Genomic DNA, 15,896 nt, shown 5'->3' with positions numbered 1-15,896 from the left:
TCTGTTCGCCTCCCAGGCTTCAAACATCCCAAGCCCTCGCTGACCTTAGAATAAAGGGGATGAGGCATGGGCGCCCGCGGGAAGCTGGGGATCTAATCTGGAACGGGAGTGGGTCTGGCTAAGGACTTCCTCTGAGATTCCCGCGAACCTGGTGGCTTTTCTTGAAAGAGAGAAAAGGAGAAAGGAGGGGAGGAGGGAAGAAGGAAGGAAAAAGGGAGAGAGGGAAGTAAGAGTAAGAAGGAAGGAGAAGGGGGGGTGGGTAGAGTAAAAAAGAGAATAAAAGGCTACTCCGTGCCTGGCATTTTCCGTCCAGAACGGTCCTGATTCAGGAGAGTTTTATTCTGCTCTACTCCTGCAGAAACTCCAGAGGTTAACTCAAAATAGCTGCTAAGTGACAAGACAGAGATTGCAGCTTGATCTGATACCGAGTGTGATGTGGCAAACGAGAGAAGGGTGGAGGAGGAAGGGAGGACCATTCAGGAAGGATCTGCTATTGGGATGGTCACAGCATCTCCAAATGAGTTGAGGAGTAGCGCACCGGAGGGGAGATGCACTGTCGGCACTGACAAAAAATAGTTCCCAAACACCCTTGCATGTGCGTCCTATTGCCGGACCACTTCTCTATATGCTATGAATTCATTTTTAAAGCTAAATCTATTTTTTTAAATAATTGTCTTGAGACTACACAATTATATCATACCTCTGCACTTTGCTGAAAGTTTGGTTGATACATCAATGTCAGTATATGAAAGAGACCAGTTCCCTAACCCTGGTTTTGGCATTTTTCCTCCTCCTCTTTCTTCTTTTATTTTTTTTTTTAATTTTTAAATGTTTATTGCACATATAAGCAGGGGAGGGGCAGAGAGAGAGAGGGAGACACAGAATCCGAAGCAGGCTCTGAACTGTCAACACAGAGCCCGATGTGGAGGGGAGGGGGGGCTCCAACCCACCAAACCCATCAGCTCCTAGATCAAACTGAGCTGAGGTCAGAGGCTTCACTGACTGAGCCACCCAGGTGCCCCCATCCTCTTCTTTCTCCTCTTCCTCCTCCTCCTCCTGCTGCTGCTGCTGCTTCTGCTTCTTCTTCTTCTTCTTCTTCTTCTTCTTCTTCTTCTTCTTCTGCTTCTGCTTCTCCTCCTCCTCCTCTTCCTCGTCTTCCTCCTCTTCCTTCTCCTCCTCTTCTTCCTCCTCTTCCTTCTCCTTCTCCTCTTCCTCCTCTTCCTCCTCCTCCTTCTCTTCCTCCTCCTCCTCCTCTTTCTTCTCCTCCTCCTCCTCCTCCTCCTCCTCCTCCTCCTCCTTCTCCTTCTCCTTCTCCTTCTTCTTCTGACAGATCACCAGCCTACAAAAGAAGGACAGGGTTGGGGAGGGAAGGCTCACTTGTTTTCCCAGGCCCTGGCATAGCTGCTATGGACATGAAGTGCAAAGCAAGAACTGAATAGTAAAGGCTTGAGATGGAGTGGTGTATAATATTACATCTGTGTGGTGTGAAGTAATTAAATTTTCTTCTGGTGTTGAGTGGACTGCTTGCTTCTAATTAAATAGACTGTATTGAATGAATAACTGACATCTGTTGAGCAGCTATTACATGCCCCCAAGACCTGACCTGAGTAAGCACTTTACTTGGTATTATCCCATTTAGTTCTCCTGGGAGAAAAGGGAGAAGACTAGAAGCCCCATGAGCTCAGGGTCTACACCGACTTTGATCAGCCCGTGCCACACAACAGTAGCTCGTTCAATGTCTGTTGAGTTAATGGACTTGCATTTTGCAGAGGAGAAACCTAAGGGTCAGAGAGGTTCATTGACCTGCCCAAGAATATGAAACTAGAGGTGGTTGTACCTGTCTTTGAACTCAGATCTGAAGACTCCCTCACCATTGCACAATACTGTCTGTTCCATGTAGACAGCAGCAAAGGGCCCCAGGTAAGGCAGCAGTGCAGAGAGTAACGGCTTACTCTGCCCTCATAAGTGCACGTAATGTCCTTGGAGAGAAAGTCAATACATATACCAAAGGCACTAGAGAACATCCCAGGGAATGTACAGCAAAGTGGAACAGTGCAGGGGAAATGAATAGCACAAGGCTGGCCATCCAAAAAGTGCTTGGTATATATTTGGGGGGGGAAACTAGATGCAGACCACAATATGGAAAATGGAACGTAAGCGTTGTCATTAAGGTTGATGTGGTCAGTCAGAGTAGTCTAGAGAGTTTTCTGGAAGATGTGGGATATTTACTGCATTTTCGTGGAGCCAAGAGGCCCCTGCTTGACAACGGGAGCTCCAGGTCGGTCATATGTGGGTTTGAAACCCAACTTTTCCATTACTCAACCTAAAATAGGGATAATAATAAGGCCATCCTAATAGGGTTGTTGTAAGGATTGAATTAGTTAACACCTGTAAAGCATTTGGAATAGTGTCAGGCACATGGGGAATGCTTAATAAATATTAGTGATTATTATTAAAGGAGAAAGGACAGCTTTGTTTCCAACTTCAATCTGTGATAAATGTTTATAAAATACAAAAATAGCAAAATAAAAAAGAACAATGCAAGAGAACAAAGAAACAAAACTTGTTTTCTTTATTCTTACTGTAGTATAGAATTACTAATTCTGGATACATATTAGAAGGGTGGATTTACTTTTCTTTTATTATATCAGAATTTCTTTAATTATATCAGAATCTCTGGGGTTGGGGTTGATAAAACCTCACATTCCAAGACCCCAGCTCCAGAAGGCTCATGGATCAGAAAACTGCATTTTTAACAAATTCTTCAGGGGTCCACCTGAGAAATACCCCTTTGCTCTTCCCTCCACATCCCTTGTTGCCCACCCAACCTCACTGACCCAGGATTTTTTTTTCCACCCTAAATTGTTACACTCTCATGATGAATTCAGTGCTGTGCGTGCATTCCTATCTAATTCAATGCACACTTATTACGCACCAATTTTGTACAATTGCTACAACCGGGTCTAAAGATGAGTGACACCCTTTATGCTAGCAAGGAGTTTATGATCTGAAAGAAAAGATGGGAACACAAAAAGGTGTAATAATAGGGTTAAGGTGTTTGGGGTGCTTACAATGTACAATGTACCCGTGACAAGTGCTTAACCTATACACAAGTGCTTAAAGGATCCATCTGGAAGAGGGAATCTGGAAACGGCTTCACAAAGAATGCAGCATTGCTAGGCTGCTTTCCTGAAAGAAATCACTCCATTTATAAGAGAGCATGGTCAGAAGGCTGAACAAAGTATGGACCAAGCAGTGAAGCCCAAGAGATTTGTAGGTTGGAAGAACCAAGCAGAGAACTTCTCAAAAGTGTCCAACTCAAGGGCCTGGTAGGTAACACTAAGGAGTAGAGTAGAACAGATGTGAAGTAATCAGGTAGGGACTGTGGCAAAATGGAGAACATATTCTCCCCTTCTGAAGGAGGCAGCTGCTGTCGTGCTTGGCACACTGTGCCATGTGGGAGTATTGATCTGATTGATCCGATGTTTTGATTTTCCAAGAAAAGCTGGAAACCTGGATTTTGGCATGAAATCTCCCCATGTTCAAAACACCTTGGCAAGCAACTAACCGTTTTTAAATATCCTATGATCAAAATGAAACATGTCAGCAGGTCAAATCCACCCGTGGACTGTACATTTATCATCTCCACCATGGGCTTGGCTAGAGGAACCACACTCAGAGACTAGCAATTCCTGTACTTTCCGTATGACTAGTGAATACTTAACACAGGGCTGGGCACTGTGCAGAAATCATGCAACAAATGAAATAAAAGAAATGGGTCTTGCCTTTCTGAAACTCATAATAATTGGTGAGATGAGACAAATACGTATGAACAACAAAAAAAAAACAACAAGCAGCAAAAGAGAAAACAATTCTATCCTGAAATGGAGAATTTCCAGGTGACAAATGACAGCCTCCCCAGATTTTTGATGCACAATGGTGCTAGGAATTGCTTGGACCTCCACCTTCTAGCTCTTTATCTCAGTTCTGTGCAGTTCCAAGGAGGATGTTTCAGTATGTGCACCATGAGATTCAGCTACTGAATTAATAAGAACATGTTTTAGGAATATTTTATTTCCAAATTAAAACAGATTTATTTATTGGTTTCTTTATTTATCTATGTACTTATTTACTTAGGCTAAAGATGGATATATATTCATTAGGCAAGTTTTTGACCACACAAAAAGTACGAAAAATAGAAATTGAAAATTAGCCATAAGTTCACCACCCTAAATGAGCACCTTTATAACTCTTTATACTCCTAGGCTTTTAAAAATGTACATGCAGGCGGGCATCTGGGGGGCTCAGTTGGTTGAGTGTCTGACTTCGGCTCAGGTCATGATCTTGAGTTCATGAGTTCAAGGCCCACCTCAGGCTTGCTGCTGTCAGAGCAGAGCCCGCTTCAGAACACCCAATTCCCTATTGATGTATTGGTGAACAGTTGGGCTTCTTTGATTTTTTTGGCTTTATTTACAATTTTAAAACCAGATCTAAAAAGAAGTCACACCATCCCTGCAGCATCCTGGTCCTCACAGCTTCAACGAGTTTGTGCATTTGGGTGCATGGGTGGCTCAGTCAGTTAAGCATCCAGTTCTGCACTGTCAGCACAGAGCCTGCTTGGGAGTCTGTCTCCCTCTCTTTCTCTTCCCCTCCCCCACTTCTCTCTCTCAAAACAAATGTTTAAAAAAGACTAAAAAAAAAAAAAGGAGTTTGTGCTTCCTAATAATTTCCCACTGAAAACTCAGGTTGGGAATAAGAACACGAATACTGCTTGCATATTTTGTAGCTAAAAGCTTGTGAGTGAGCAAATGTTCATTAATTTTGTAATAAGAAGAACACATACTCATGTTTGTTAAGCACTTTCTGTTTGAGGTCTCACTTAGTTGGTCACTCGATGAAGCAAAGCCCTGTTGTTCCTCATGTGAGGAAACTGAGGCCCAGAGAGGGGAAATGAATTGCTTGAGGTTATATGGCCAATAAGTCAGGAGCTAACAGTTGATCCCAGGACTTTCTGACTCTGAGAATGGAAGCCTCATCCACCATACAGGAGGCCCAGGCTTTTTTGGTACTTTTGTTATTAATAAAATGGCTTAGGTAGATTGCACTGATTTCCAGGGTTCTTAAGAGGGACTGTAAAATTAAATCACAGTAATATTAGACCAATCAACAACCATAGTTGCAGGTACTCGGTTGTCCAAGGTTAATTGTGTGTTCTTTCTAAAGCACACTTTAGATAACCAAGAACTGTTAATGAGAATCACAGGCAGCTGTTGATACACTCCAAGTTACTCTGTCCCTTTTTTTTTTAAGTTTATTTATTGTCGAGAGAGAGAGAGAGAGAGAGAGAGAGAGAGAGCGTGAGCATGGAGGGACAGAGAGAGAGAGGGAGACAGAACCTGAAGCAGGTTCCAGGCTCCAAGCTGTCAGCACAGAGCCCCATGTTGGGCTTGAACTCATGAACGGTGAGATCATGACCTGAGCTGAGGTCAGACGCTCAACCCACTTAGCCACACAGGTGCCCCAGTCTGCCCCTTTTTAAAGGGTACCAAAGCATTATCCATTTCTTTTTTTTTTTTTCTTTCTTTTTTTTTTTTTTAGCATTATCCATTTCTTTTTTTTTTTTAATTTTTTTTTTTTTTTCAACGTTTATTTATTTTTGGGACAGAGAGAGACAGAGCATGAACGGGGGAGGGGCAGAGAGAGAGAGGGAGACACAGACTCGGAAACAGGCTCCAGGCTCCGAGCCATCAGCCCAGAGCCTGACGCGGGGCTCGAACTCACGGACCGCGAGATCGTGACCTGGCTGAAGTCGGACGCTTAACCGACTGCGCCACCCAGGCGCCCCTAGCATTATCCATTTCTATGTGAGCCCCAGACACACACCTCTACCCCGAAAGCACTTAACACATAAAGAACAACAGGGTGACCTGCGACTTCACGCTTCCATGGAGAATGTTTATTATAACTGAAGCCTCACCTTTTCATTTAACCCCATGGCCTTTGCACATATATCGAGATAAAAATTAAAAGCCTTTTCTTTCACCACTCAACCAAGACTACTGTTTTTTTTATTCTCAAATGTAGCGCAAAAGCACTAGAATATTATCTTCAATCTTTGCCTATGTCACATGATGTAAATAACAATAAATCAGTGTTTTATTGGGGTGCCTGGGTGGCTCAGTTGGTTAGGCAACCAACTTCAGCTCAGGTCATGATCTCGCCTCTTGTCGGTTGGAAGCCCATCTCAGGCTCTGTGCTGACAGAGCTTGGAGCCTGCTTCAGATTCTGACTCCCTCTCTCTCTGCCCCTCCTCTGCTCATGCTCTGTCTTTCTCTTTCAAAAATAAAGAAACATTTAAAAAATTTTAAAAAATCAGTGCCTTATTGTAAGTGTGCTAGTTTTGATGTCCTGAAATTAGAAACAAACAAACAAACAAACTACAAACTTAAGTACTTACATTTAAATACAACACAGGTTGATACGAAGTTAAATCGTAGGAAATTGCCTTCTGGGGTTAAAGGTCAAATATCGGCAGTTTCATAGGGTTCAGCCTCAAATGAAGCGGTTGCTGATGATTAGCTGTGAACATGAATCTGTGTCACTAGGCTAACTGTGCTTGCTTGCAGATTTCGGAAGTAATGTAATTGAATGGGAACCTCCTGATGATACATACGTAATTGTCTTTTGAGGGTATATCGCTAAGCTTTTTTATACGTGAAAATGCTTTTTAATAATGTTCTTTTGGCATGTCACGAACTAAAACACCTTGGAAGGAGGCCAGTGTTGTAGTCCAACCCCTCAGTGAATAGTGTGAGTCCAGTGGAATCTTAAATCTAAGTGTTCAGAGAGTATGGTCTTTCCTTCCAAAGGGCAAGGACACTCCATGGGAGATAAAACCCATGCTTTATAGTTAGTTTGTAGCCATGTTACCTAATCACAAAGATCCCAGTCTTGTTAGAGCGGCTATTTTGGTAGTGACTTTGGGAAGGACTCTTTTTCACTGGAGAGGTTGCAAACTGACATGGTGTTTTCTGACTTGCTGGAGATTAAAAGTTGGAAATATTAACATAAACATCTGGATTCATGTGTGGGTGTACCTGAGTGTATTTTCAGGAAAGATTCAAAATCCAGCCTGTACAATTTGATGTTAATACAGTATTTCTAAAAGGATATTTCTAAGTGTTATTCTAGATGTAACAATTTTTTCCCCCATAGACTGGCCACTCTAATAATTCTACGTCCTTTCCATGCTTCTAGGATTATTTCATTAAAAATTCATGATTTCATGATTTCTTTAAAAAATGAATAAAACAAGGAAACAAAATTTCCATTAGCTCAACATAGTTTTCCTCTCCACCCCAGTAATGAATAGAAGCTCATCCAGTTTCATTTTTCCATATGTCTGTTTCGATTTGGGTGCCTAGTTGACTCATGGCAACCCCTTTTCTGCTTAGCAGCAAGAAATGATAAAAATTGAAGGAATTTAGAGAACTTCTGGTCCAGGAGTTACAAACTGAAACGCCTAGAGGGGCCAGGCAAGAAGATAAATGAGGGCAACTGTTCAAGTGTTAACAGTGGAGAATGGTTGTTCTCTACAAGACTGTGGCACTTTGGAAAGTATACGCCCTGTCCCGTGGTAGCCCTCACTGCTCAGTAATAATGTTTTGGGAATAGTGTTGCCAGATTTTCTTTCTAAGAGAAGACGGAGTCCTGGATTTTTAGCAAAACCTCTTGATTATTAAATGTTGACGACTAATTTGGAACCATTTGAGCACTTGGCCAAACAAAACCTATCTGTAGACCTGATATGACTCAAGGGCCCCCACTTGGAGACCCCTGATCCATTTCAGCCTTTTTACTTCACAGATCAGGAAAGTGAGGCTCAGACAGTCAAGGTGATTTGCCCAAGAACACGCGGTCATTTAATAGTGGAACAGGAAGTGGAATCTTGGCTGCTTGGCTTATGGCCTAGGACTTTTCTAATACAAACATCTGCTTCTATTTTCTTGCTAACATTTAAATGATGTTCCTAATTACATGATTTCAAATGCTGTATGTTGTTTAAAAAAATGAAGATGATACTCACTGTCTTTGGAGCACACAATCTGTACTCCAATAAATGGCTTTTCAGTCACATGATCATATAATCTAAATTGGTTCTAACATTTATAGAAGACCAGTATAATTCTACTACATTCATGTACTAAGGAAACTTTCTGCATCTCCACTCCTCTACATTTTCTCTCCCTGCATCTCTTTACTAAATTTGGCCAAGGAAAGAGAAACAGTAAAATATTTAAGAGGAACCTTGTTGATTTCTCTACCATGCATAAGAACTAGTTGGGCAGGAAAAGCAAAATACAGTTGTGAATCGGCAACTGTAAAAACTAAGCCATGCATACAGAGCAGTGCAGTTTGCTTGTTTTGCCAAAGCAAACAAAATACACAGTAAACTTATAAGGACCTTAGTACACTTTGGAGAAGGAGTAGAGATCATTTTTCTAAGAGTCTCAGAAACTGGAAACCTCCATTGTAAATCTGAGATTTTTTTTTTCCTTTTTCAGAAATGTTTTCAAAATACAGACTATCTCAAAATATAACAAAAATCCCTAAAGCTACCCGTCAGGATTGGAAGTTTTAACACGTGTGTCCATTGTCCTTTGTTTTCAATCAGAAGAAATAGAACTTTACAGAAGAGTGAAGTTCCTTGTGCTTCCTAGTCCCTGTTTTTTCGTTTTTTTTTTTTTTTAAGTAAACTCTGCACCCAACATGGGGCTTTCAAACTCACGACCCTGAGATACAGAGTCTCACGCTCCACTGACTGAGCCAGCCAGGCACCCCAACCGGAGACTTTTTCTTACCTCCAATTCCACAAGAGTAACTATTATTATGAAATTTGCATGAATCCTTCCAAATTTCCATAGAGATATAGGCATCTATGAATATTACATAGTGTTGTTTTATTTTTGTCTTAAAGTTTACATGTGTGATATCTGACCACACATAAGTTATCATAGCCTGTGTGTTTTATTAAATATCCAGTCTTTTTTACAAAGTCTATCCAGGTTTAGGTGTATGGATCCAGTATGATATTCTACATTTCACTTGTCCTTTTTAGTGAATGGTTGTCTAGGCCATTTCTAATATTTGAATCATTTTATTTTAAAATATTTAAAGTAGGAACCCATTTTCCTAAAAAAAAATGTCACCCTGGGGAGGCACCTGGGTGGCTCAGTCGGTTAAGTGTCTAACTCCAGCTCAGGTCATGATCTCATGGTTCGTTGAGTTTGAGCATGTGTTGGGCTCTGTGATGACAGCTCAGAGCCTGGAGCCTGCTTTGGATTCTGTGTCTCCCTCTCTCTCTCTCAAAAATAAATAAACATTAAAAAAAAAAAAAAAAAAAAAAAGAATGACAGTCAGTATTGAACCAGTGGTTTACTATCCTATCCAAAGGGTGAGGAGAAGTAAAAAAATATTCTATACTATTTTCGAGACCCAGAACTTCTGACCCCTCTAGTATGTCAGGGAGTCAGTCCATTGGTCCTGTTGTATGGAAATTTTGTTAAGGATGGTAGTTTTATGAGGAAAGCATCCATGGCTCTTGTGAGATTCTCAAAGAGATGTGTGCTCTCCAAAAGATGAAGAACTGTCATTTTTAAATGTTTCCTAACTATGGGAAGTAATCGTTGGTTTCTGCAATTCCTCTGCCTCTCAGCAGTTTTTGAAGGAATTGCTGCCTTTCACTGCGTCTTAAATTTAATTTAATTTAACATTTAAGTGTTGAGAATGCATTGACTGCCGGCAGCACGGACAGATTGCCAGAAGCAGAGACAAGAGTAAATGAGGAAAGGCCCCGATCTCACTGACCTGAAAGTTTACTGAAGAAAGGCAGTATGCAAAGCCTAGGGCGACACTTCTCAAATGTGTCACTATGGTCAATCTGGTTAGAAAATTCTGTGCTATGGAAGCTTTCCTATGCATTATAGGATGTTTAGCAGCATCCTTGGCCTCTACCCACTAGAAGCTAGTAGACTCTTCGTCACAGGTTGTGATAACCAGAGCGTCTCCAGGCATTGCCAGATGTCCCATGAAGGGCAAACTCTACCCCTGGTTTAGTGTGATGAGCAATGACAAAGGGAAGTGTGGATTTCAGTTCATAACACACTTCGTTTAATGAGCAATCTATGCAAAATAAAGGCGTTAGTTCATGCAGGGCAAGAAACATGGACTGGAATACTTAGAAAAGGATATTCTTGGCAATGTTACAAATTATTTTATGACCTTGGCGACTCATTCAGTTCTTCTGGGCCTCGGTTCCTTTCTTTGTAAAATGGGATAGTTAGATAGTTATAGCTCTAAAATTCAACAGTATCCCTGGAGAATCTGAATCCTTGGGGAATTATCAGGATGGAGGTAGGGAACTAGCATTTGGAAACTGCTGCTATTTTGGGAAAAATAAACACAGGAAAGTGCTCTGCTAAATATTGTATGTCATTGAAAGCAACCTTTTTATTAGAAAACATAGCCTCTGGGTGCATTTGCCACATCACTTCTTTTTAAATGATCTTGTCAATTGCCTTCCTCATTATAAAGCAATCTTGTAGACTCTATTAACAGGAATTGGAGGCTGTTTATCTCTCTTGTAAATTTTGTCTTCGGGAAAGGGGGCTAGATTTATAGCCAACGCCATATTAAGAGCTCTTTCTCTTAGCCACAGAATGGATACATCCAATGATGGCTTCTCTTGACCACTCAAACAATGTGATCTTGGATGGATTGTCCTGAAAAATAGAGTAAGGCAGGTTCTGCCAACAATGTATCTTTGATTTTTACTCTGCCAATGGTGATCTGGTCTATTTGTACCTAAATGGACTCCAGAAATAGGTCATCATGTAAGCAACTGCTTAGCCAGCCATTAAACACCTCTGGGTTTTAGTTTCTTAATCTCACGGTCAGGATTTCAAATGGGTGGGAAGGAGATTTGGTACCGGACATTCTCAGACTCTCTCCTATGGTCACTATGCACCTGCTACTATCTCTGCCTAGAATTCATTTCCCCCAGGTCTTTGTTTGGCTGACTTATTCTCATTACTCAGGAACCAGCAAAAAGATCACGTAGTCAGAGAGTATTTTCCTGCCCACTCTAGATGAAACAGCCTTCTACACCTGTCTCTTGTTTTGCCTGGTTATTAACTGTCTTCCCTACTACAAGAGAAGCTCGAAAAGCATGGATGTTATTTTGATTCATTGATTGCTGTATCGCCAGCACCTAGAACAGAAGTGACATAGAGCAGGCATTCAAGGAGTTCTTCTTCCTCTTCTTCCTCTTCCTCTTCTTCTTCTCCTTCTCCTCCTCCTCCTTCTCATGCTTTTAGTGTAATCTTTAAGATCTCTTTTTCCAACACCAGGTCATGCCAATTTGACTCTGTTTTCTTTTAAATGTTTTATAGTTTTTCATTTCATGTTGAGTTAATTTTTTTTATAAAGTGTGAGGTTTAGGTAAGAGGTTAATTTTTTTTAATGTTTATTTGTTTTTGAGAGAGAGACAGACAGACAGACAGAGCATGAGCAGGGGAGGGGCAGAGGGAGAGGGAGACACAGAATCTGAAGCAGGCTCCAGGCTCTGAGCTGTCAGCACAGAGCCTGGCGCGGGGCTTGAACTTGCAAACCGTGAGATCATGACCTGAACTGAAGTCGGATGCTTAACCGACTGAGCCACCCAGGTGTCCCAAGAGGTTAATTTTTTAAAACATTTGAATGTCTAACTGTTCTAATAACACTTACCGTAAAGGCTAGCATTTCTCACTTGAGTTGTCTTTGTCCTTTGTGAACACTCCACAGGCCATTTTTGTGTATTTCTGGACTCTCCATGTGGTTCTATGCATCTATGTGTATATCCCTTAGCCAATATCACGCTGTCTTGATTGCTACAGCTTTATGGTAAATCTTAACACGAAGTAGTGTGGTTCCTCCAACTTTGTCTTACTTTTTTAAGACTAAGTATCTCTTGGATGAACAAATGAATTAAATGCTTTCTTTCCCCACTTTGCCTTGTTAACTCCTGTTAACCATTGAGATTTTAGCTCAGACATCATAGCCTCAGAGAAGTCTTTCCAGAAAATCCAGGCTGTGCTACATCACTGGCTGTACACTCTGGATAATACCATGAACTTCTCGGTCCTCTTGGTACCTTCTTGCTTCTCATTTGGGGATGGTTTTGTCCCCCAGAGGACATATGGCAATGTCTGGAGACATTTGGGGGGGGTCACAATTGGAGGGGAGGGGGTGTGAGGTTCTCCAGGTGTGTAGAGGCCAGGGATGCTATTATACATCCTACAATACACAGGTCAGCCCCTCAACAACAAGGAATTATCCAGCCCCAAATGTCAATACTACTGAGGTTGAGAAATGCTGCCTTAAACAAATTGGTAATTTTACATTTACTGGTGTAACTCGTTGCTTAATGTCTGACTCCCCTACTAGACTGTAAAATAATGACTAGAATTTAGGTTTTAAAACCCATGAAACTTTATCCAGCCACTTTAAAATTGGGACCACCAGGCAGCTCACTTAGCTGTTGACTTTGCCAGTTCCTAGATGGAGGTGATAAGGAATTATATTAGAAAGAAGCCAAACATTAGTTCTCTTTGGTAGAAACACAGCAGAGTAGATATTTAACCATGTAACTGTGCCTAACAGAGCGTGTGAAGTAAACTCCAAAATACAAAAAGCCAAATACTGGAAAGTACTCAAGTGTTAATATATAAAATGTTCAACCATAGGAACACATGAAAGAATTTTGCAGTGGCTTTATTATAAGTAAGACATGTCATACCTTTGGCTTCGGGTATTGATGAGGGGATAAGCAAATTGACTCCAGAAGGACCTAAGCATAAAATGTATAAAACAACATCCCTCCATCTGACAGAATGCTTTTAATAAGTATTCAAAATATCCAAGGATTCAGTTTTTGATTGGATACTTTTCACTAACAGAGTCTATCTAAGTTGATGGAGGCTTGATGTAGCATTGACTGTTTGGCTGACAATGTGCTTCATTCAAACAGATACATCACCAAGAGACTGGAAATACATGCGTTGAATTGGATTTGAAGGAAAAAAAAAAAAAGATTTACTGTAATCCCCACTGTCTTTAAAGTTATCCACAAAGGCCTCCTTATTGCCTTACTTTAGGGATTCAAAAGACTTAAAATGTCTGCCCTTCTCTACAACCACAATAATTTGAAGTGAGAGACCGTTAGGAGACAGATGGTAACAGAAACTTTGTTTATTTTCTTCTTATTTTTGATTTTAATCTTTTCAAGTTTCCAAGGACTCAAAACAGATGTTTGCGACCTGCTTTTTTTCAAGCGGGAAAGAAAAGCTGACCCAAAAGTGTTAGGGAGAAATCTGTTTAATCAGTAGTTAGATTTGATCTACCAAGTTCCCAGATAGTCTTTTAATCATCAAGACAAATCATGACACACATTTTTAAACAATCTTCTTTACTATGTGAACCTCTTTTCTAAAGAAGGACACTGTGTAAAAATGCTCTGTATCAGTCTTAAAGCCGACCTCAACTATTCACTTCAGTGCCCATTTATAGGGGGTTCTATTTTTAATCTCCAGAATCCAGATGCCATCTTTTATTCTTCACAGTTACACTTAAAGGAAAGGAAAAGAAATGAGAGTTCTCTTTTGACACCCACTCTCCTGCCCCTGAACCTCAAACCTCTGGAATTTACCACTTATGATCAGTGGTCCTTATCCAGGGACAAGTTTGTCCTTAGGGAACATTTGGCAATGCCTGGAAATATGTTTTGGTTGTCACAACTGGCCAGGGTGGGGATGGAGATGTGCTCCTGGAATCTAGTGGGTAGAAGCTAGGGGCGCTCCTAAATATCCCACAGTGTACAAGACAGCCCCCGTAACAAAGAATTATCTAGCCCAAAATGTCCATAATGCCAAAGTTGAGAAACCCTGATCTATGATTTTTATCACTAGCATTAATGGAATCAAATGTGGACCTGTTTGATAGATGGGTTTTAGTAGAGTATTTTTAAAACAAGATTAGCCTTTACTTATCTTTCATGCAGGTTAAAATATTAATGGGGCAATCAATGATTTCCTCAAGACTGCCAACATCAAGACTCCATTACTGACCTTTCAAAATAACTCCTCTATTTTGGTATCTGGGAAAACCACGTGATTATAGCTGGTGCAAGTTCCCCTGGAAGAATCATCCCAGAAAATCTGGAGTTGGAACCTTCTCTACGACTTTAGAGTAAAAGCTATTGATTTTCTAGCATCCTTTATTTTTTTAAAATGGGCTACCCACTGTTGTGGTAAGTTTTTATTTTAAAAATGCCAAAATAACAAAGTGCTGGCTGAAATGGTATCATTGAGGGTTGAATATTTTTAGAACTGTACTATCCCTAAAGATGAGGGCTGAAGGGAATGAAGCACCAGTCAATCTACTTCCTGGTGTTACCCAATAATTGTGTTTTGTGTACAGGAAGTGCTTGATAAACGATCACTGGCCAATTTGTCCCACAGTGGATTCTCCCAAAGGCAGTCCTGCCCCAAGAATCATGTTCTCCCTCTAGACAGAGCTGAAGAAGTGGGGTAGAGTGGAGGAAAGGGAACAAAGGTGAGATTTCAGGTCCAGCCCCATAACCTGCATGACCATGCAAGGAACAATGGAACAGAAATTGTACCTCAGACCTTATCCCACCGGGAGGAAGAGTTGCTGCTTCTATACTTTTACCAGTCACTGGCTTCTTTGGGTGGAGGGAAGAAATACCCACGTCCTTTGACTTTCCAGGGAAGGGGCTGCAGTTCCCAAAGGCATTCCTCTGAAGACAGTCCCATGTGGGAAGAGTGAAGAGTCAAGCAGGAGACGCTGGTGGGAATAGGGACCTGCCACTTGCACTGCAGCACACACAGTTTATGGAATCTGAACTCTTCCTTCATTCTGTCAGTCACTCATTCAGTGAATACCTTTTGAATCTCCACTGTGTGCCATGAGCTGTGCTGTGAGCTGGAAATAAATGGTGCACATAAAATGTGCACAGCAAATCGGTGAGGGCAGCGTGGTGCGGGAGTAGGGGGCGAGCCCACAGTGGGAGGGACACCTAACAGCCTGGAGAAATGATCATGGAGGAGAACATAATGAGTTTGAGACTTGTTTGAAAGATGAGAATGAGTTAGCTTGGTGAGATGTCTAGAGCCCAGGGTTGGCCATGAAGATTGTCCTTGGCACAGGCACCAAGGTGGGTGGCATCCTCTTTGACACTTTGGAAACTAAACATAGTGGAGGAATAGGAAGCATGTGTTTCACTTGTGACCCTTTAAGCAAATACTTGTAGGCTCTTCCCTCCCTGAAGCCCAGGACAACATTGCAATATTTCCTGGGAACACCATCCTTTGGGGAGGCGTTTATACTTTTCCCAGCACGTGTAGCAATGAGGACCAGGAAGCTTTTGGGACCTGTTAGGTTGGAGGATTGAGACCAGGTGGGGCATGATGGGTTTCATCATCAGTGTAGAATGTTTCCAGAGGTGAGATGTCTTAAAGTGGCAGAAATAAGGACAAACATAGGCCAAGGAACCTGCCACTCTCAACTTACCAGATGAATGGTGTTTATGGGTACCCAGAACAACGGAAGGGTCCTAAAGGCACTCTGCTGGGGCTGGCATCAACCCTCCACCATTGGGATTCAAGGGAGGGGTTGTGATGGTTATGGCAGCAGAAGATACAGAACAGTTGGGGACAATGGTTTGTTTGTTTGTTTGTTTGTTTGTTTGTTTGTTTCCAACTAGTATAGAGGTACTTCACTATTTGAGAAACTAGTAGTGTCCCATATTGTGTGCATCAACTGAGTATTACATGAATGGA

General features: G+C 41.5%; 1 protein-coding gene across 1 annotated transcript in view; it reads right to left on the bottom strand.

Annotated features, from left to right (window-relative positions):
• The window catches only part of LOC147571616 (uncharacterized), a 624,145-nt gene that overhangs the window by 569,790 nt on the left and 38,459 nt on the right, over window positions 1-15,896 (bottom strand). The gene's annotated exons all lie outside the window — the stretch shown is intronic.

This window comes from Puma concolor, unplaced genomic scaffold (genome assembly GCF_028749965.1).
Source record: "Puma concolor isolate L17-30 unplaced genomic scaffold, mPumCon1.1.hap2 unalloc_scaffold_14, whole genome shotgun sequence".
Classification (NCBI taxonomy): Eukaryota; Metazoa; Chordata; class Mammalia; order Carnivora; family Felidae; genus Puma; species Puma concolor.
Note: the sequence above shows the minus strand (reverse complement) of the source record. Positions and strands in the feature narration are given on the sequence as shown.